The sequence below is a fragment of the Morone saxatilis genome, unplaced genomic scaffold (assembly GCF_004916995.1).
Source record: "Morone saxatilis isolate NCDOM2014 unplaced genomic scaffold, NCSU_SB_2.0 Contig16, whole genome shotgun sequence".
Lineage (NCBI taxonomy): Eukaryota > Metazoa > Chordata > Actinopteri > Moronidae > Morone > Morone saxatilis.
The window spans coordinates 20,934,835-20,941,050 of record NW_023339718.1 but is presented as its reverse complement, the minus strand read 5'-3'; positions in this window follow the sequence as shown (position 1 = coordinate 20,941,050).

Genomic DNA, 6,216 nt, shown 5'->3' with positions numbered 1-6,216 from the left:
TAAGGTCATGTTAAGGTCATATTAGTGAGAAACAAAGCGTGACACTGACACACAGGGTAGAAACTTCTGGTTTTCAAAATAAAGGTGTGAAGAAGAGTAAGCTATCAAACGTAATTTAAAATAAATAATAAAAGATTAAATTGATTGTATATTAAGACATTGCTCAATAATTCCTCACATTGGCTGAATTGTTTGACATCATGACATCTACGACTACACACACACACACAAATCAAGCATTTTTACTGTACCAATTTAGAGAAATTACAAAATAAAAGTCCTACATTTATTCCTCCAACATATAATCTTTTCTTATATTTGAAGTGCTGTAAAAAGACATTGCTCAATAATTCGTGGCACACATTAAAGACATTAAAGTGGACCAAGTTACCCAGAAGAAGCAGCTAGTCTGTGGACTTTCTTTTCAACTATTTACAAGTCTAAAACAGGACATTTTCCTATTAGAGCAGGTAAAGCAGCAGTGTAAACAATACCCTGACTGATGTCCCTTAATGATGTTTCTGTGGTTCCTGACATCTGAAATACTGCCTCAGTTTTTTAAGCAATTTACAGGTGTGTTGTTTGTGTCCAATCCCAAGGTTTGTAGACGTATTATTATTACCTATTATGAATAAGAATGACATCCACATTTTGTAAATAGCACAGAAGCTGAAGGGAAGTGCTGACATACATGGAGCCGATTGCCCTATTTCTATTGATAGGTACATATGATTTAGCATTCTATCTAAGTACAATGTGCACTAATAATTAAATGAATGGTCACTGACATCATCTCTTCGGTGTGTGTGTGTGTGTGTGTGTGTGTTTAAGGTAGTGGGTTGGTGTGGTTGCAGTTCCTCCTGATCACCAACAGAGGTCAATAAAGGCTTTAAGTTCCTTATCACCCGTTGACGTTCACATCAGTTCATGTTTGAATCTGTGCAGTGGAAGTCATCCCCACTGGTGAAATATAGTTTTGTTTAAAGAGGTGATGACACAGAGGTGGTTGTGAGACAGGAACTCTTGCACCTCCACCTGGATTACAAAAGAATGAGAAAGAGGTCAGCCGGGTCAATTAATCAGACTCTCTGACTCTGAATGTTTTTTCACAATGTCCTGAACCCTATACCTTTATGTTAAGAAACAACAGGTTGGGGTGTATTTAGGATACTTATGCCACTTCTTATAGTCATAATATTCCAGTAGAAAGTACTGGAGATTCAGAGAGAAATAGCAGCACCAGATCAATATTAATGTCTGAGCTCTACAGAGATACTTTCATACGTATACAGTAAAAAATAAACATATCATCAATAATAAGAAGAATCAGTCTAAGCAATTTAATATTGTTCTGTATAAAAACAATTAAATTCAGAACCACGTTTACAAACCAATAAAAAACAAGCCATAATCTCTACAAACCAACTTCTGTGTGTACAGTCATAAGGACTTTCTTTACTCTCAGCCAGTACTTCCCCTCAGGTCATGTACTAACAGGTTCCTCTGTATGAGCATTTTTAAAGTGACCAGGTGAAAGCCATCTCTGATGAATATCTAAAACTCACCATTTGGTTTGTGGAGCTTGCTGGCAGCGCTGCACAATATAGAAGAAAAAAGGTAAATTTAGGGCAGCAAAAGTGGTGAAAGTGCACTCAATATCCTAGCTAGCTAATTGCACAAGTTAACAGCTAGTTGCATAAAGATCCATGAATTATCACTCTCAACTTAGAATATTTTGTAATTACCAGTAAGTTTTTTAACAACATTTTGTAATAATTGACATACAAATTTTAAAACTTAAGTCAATGCAACTTAAAATTGTGACAGATTTTCAAAGTTCTAGTGATAATCACCAAAAAAGGTGTGATAGGACTGATATGCTTACATCATCATCTGTACATTTGCTGATTTGTCAAACGTGTATCTGATTGGGCTGAATTCGTTCTTAAGTGAAGCAAGTACATTCTTAAAATAGTTGATTGACAATGCAATCCCAACTCAAGGTCCACTTACTGGCTTTTTTCAGAGTTTATAAAAACATGCTGACAGACAAGTCCTAAAAGTGCCATGGCTGAAATTATTAAAGCTACTGAGTTGCATGTCGACAGATCCATCTCCATGACATCTAAGTAAACTTGTTGAAATTGTTGAACATGGTATGGTTACTGTTTTCCTCACTTATATCTTGTGAAAACTAAACTTGTGGAAGGAAACCTGTTAAATGTTAAAATATCCTGCATGCACTATAATTGTTTTAATAACACCAGTGGAGATAGAATTATCATAAAATATAATAAGATAACTAACATTGCAAAACTTATATAAAAGTAACATGAAATTGAGTGAGATTTCTGGACCAGCGGCAGGTATTTTATCTTAATACCACAGTTAAGGCCAAGGCCCTGAAGTAAAACTGCTTTTATCTGCAAACTATTTCAACCATGTTGGCACTCAAAACTATTGAACACCCACAACATCAAACTTATTTTTTATCACAGAAACTGAAGCAAATTTATGTTTGCTGACGCAGAGGATGCTGAGGCATGACATCCTTAAAGATTAGCAGCAGCAGAACACGGTTCTTGCTCTGTTTTGATCTCCCTTCTTTCCGCCTTTACCCCTTTGGCCCTTTTGTTGTGGCGAGAGCATGCCAGGGGTCAGCTAGGGTCACCTCAAAAGGAGAGAACGAGGGTTAATGCCTTCAAACCTACTAATAACCCCCACTGCGTCCCCCAAACCCCCCCCCCAAGAGCCATTTTCATAGTTCCCCACACGGCCAGACACAGGAGGCAGGCAGCTGGAGGCAGGTCGCTTCCATCCACGCGTCTGGATTGAATTAAATGGACATGTGGTCTTTGTTTTGACAAGTGTGGCTGACACGAAACCCATAACCAACTGTATGAAAAATGGATTTCTCAGGCAGCAAACTTTGTTCAGTACCAGTGTTTCACTTTGAACAGGAGGTATCGTAATGACAGGAAGCGTATGATTTGACTTCAGGATGATGGGCAGAGTATCACTGCGATGTGGAACAGTCTGAGAGGGACTCTGTATGTAAGTCAGCTGTCAGATATGAATCTATTGCCAAGATCACGTATGTTAGATCTTTCCTCTCAAACTTATATATCACATGTCAGAATTTTAAAGCTGAATGTTGCCGTAAAAAGAAAGACTACTTTTCTGTCCATGACTGAGATTTATACTCCAGGCTCTCACACAATGGCTCTGTGTTTAGCTCAGGGACACATGGCGGTTGATGGACACATTAGCTGTGACAGCGATCAAACCTGTGACCTTTTTTTACGACCAACAATCTATTTAACCAGCAGACCACCCTGCAACAACAAACAGCCACTGGATACTTGTATGTAGTTTCTAAAAGGATACAGCTGGTGATATTCTACATTTTTCTTATATTTAACAAATTCCATGAAAAGACCAAAACCAACACTGAATGTATCCTACTAACAGTACTACCACATCACATATTATATACAGTATTCCATCCTGCTGCCCCAAATTGTCACTAGAGCACCAAATGTGTATTAATCCACTGCAGAAAATAGTCCCCAACAAATGCACGATTTCCTCCTGTTTGAGTTATGTTTGTTGATCAGCTGTTTTAGGATATTACTTATATCAAATGACCTTCATTAGCAGATGGAGCTTTTGTGGAATTGTAGTTCACAATTCAGTACAGAGAGTCAGAATCCTTGTTAGTTTCGGATAGATATATAGAGTAAAGACACCATAATCTAGAATCACTTTGGATATGTGACATCATACTTGCAGATATCACAGTGCTGCCATTAATTCTTCTAAAATACAGGAAACATTTTACAAAAATCAAGATAACACCTTACAGTAACCAAAAGGGGAAAGTCTTTTTTATGAAGCCAAGTTGAGCTTTTTCCATATCAGTGGTGCATTGTGTTACATGCTGCTTCCATTCAATCACCTAAAACCAACAGGAAGATGTTTCTCACCTCACTGAGCTTCACTAAGCATGAATAGTGGTTTGCAGGAACACACACACAGTTACTTGGGTTCAAAAGGTGAGACAAAGTAACTGTTTTTGCAAGTCACAAGTCAGTCTCAAGTTTAGCTATAATGCCCCATGTCAGGACCAACAAGTCCAAGTCAAAGTCCTACATTTTGTCTTTTGAGACCTAAACAAGTTATTATTTGCCAAAAGCACATTTCCCTCCTGATCTTTCAACATAACTGGACGCTGTCTGATTATTTTAAACCATCTGTTAAATAAATCAATTTTTGGGAAGTATGACAATTCACTTTTTGCTGAGCATAAGATGATGAGATCAATACAACAAGGTAGAGTCTTGGCTTCAAATAAAGACCGGTAATAGGAGGAAACAGCTTGCCTAGCTCTGAACAAAGGTAACGAAATCTGTCAGAAAAGTACCAAAAAAGGTTAGATGTTGGATTCCTCTGCTGGGTGGGACCTGTTGGCAGTCATCCAGTGACTTACTGCCAAGAAATACACCTGCACATAACCCAAAGTAAAACAACCAGTAGTTGCCTTTATACTTTTATTTATGGATCAAACTAATAAAGTAACATGTTAATTAGTGAGCTTTAGACGTACTGGGAGAAAGCTTTTGTGACCTATTCTAGCTGTTTTCCCAGTTTCCAGTCTTACTGAAGGCCCTGATCCAAAACTATAAACATGATCAATTTTCAGTTGCACAGGAGCAAAATGAAAGAGAGCAGCACTGCAACACCAGCAGGCTTAGGTAGAGAAACAAGTATAGTAAAGAAAGCATTGGACTTTGATCAGCTTTATTTTAGCTGATATAGATCCATTAAAATATGTCCAGATCAGCTCTGATACCATCTCTCTAATGAAAGTGATATCGAACTTCTCATCTAACAGTCAAACTATTCCTTCAAGTTTAAACTTCTCCTCACCTTAACACCTTATCTGCCCAGTCTAACCACAGTCTGAGCTGTTGGCAACTGGAGCAGTTGGGGATTATGTACCTTGCTCATGTCATGGGCACATCAACTGTGGTAATGAGGGAGGGTGAAGTATGCTCAGATTTAATATGCTGGTGCAGGAATTAAACGAGTAAACTTCAGGACCCTAACGTTATTGTTACGTCAAAGTTTTTATGAACTGTGGGAGCTAAGGTGTGTACATGGGCAGATGCAGTAGGGGTTAACCAAGGCAAGTCCTTGGAATAAACAACCCCCATCACACACATGCAAATACCAACTCAGCATTAGCTCACTGGAATGCCATGCTGTGCACTTTTGTTGTGTGACTTTTTTATGGTTTTTGCGTTTTTACCAAAGCAAAACACACCGAGCTCCATTACGATAATCTGGGCATGTGATAAACAGACCAAAGATTCCCTTTATATCGGACCAACAGCTGCTACATTGGGACCAGATGGAAACCTCAGAATGTTTTCATCTGAAAAGATCTTCAGCTTGATTTGACCTGGACAAAGAGATGGTAAAAGAAGTCCTGTATAGACCTGGAACTTGTAGGTGTCAGATATTATGTTATTTAGCTTTGAAATAATAAAGATATGTACGTGGATATTGAATGGTTAATGTAGGCCTATACATGAAGGGTTTGACAATAATCTAAGCAGTATCAAGTGTGAAGAAAAAAACATTGTGAGGTTCATATTTCAGTATGACCAGTATAGTATATGAAGGGATCAATGTGTGTGCTAATACAAAAGTTGAAATAAAACTCTCCTACTGTTCAGCATGTGATCAGTTAAATCCTATATATATATACATGTATATATATATATATATATGTATATCAAAGTGCTGCTTATGTTTTCTGGTACTGAGTGCAGGAATTAGCCTAAAATCTCTGCTCATAAAATATTTTTAACATTGGTGGAATACATTGCTACAGTGTTCAAAATGTAATTTTGATATGTTAACACTCTAATGTATTAGTGTGTATAATTTAGCATTTTAGCAGGGTAACCGGTGTAGAGTTTTAAAAATGAAAAAGGCATCATGTCCCCTTTACCCCCTCTAGTTGCTAGAACTTCCAGGGAAACACATTAAGGAAGGAAGTCGACGAATGTGACTCAGTGTAACATGTATAAAACTTTAATACATGTGCCTGAGCCAGGTCAGATAGATTTTCATCTGCAGTAGTTGTTAAAAAATGAACAAATCTCCCATAATTTCATGCTACTTCACAATATCATCAAACTGTGTCTT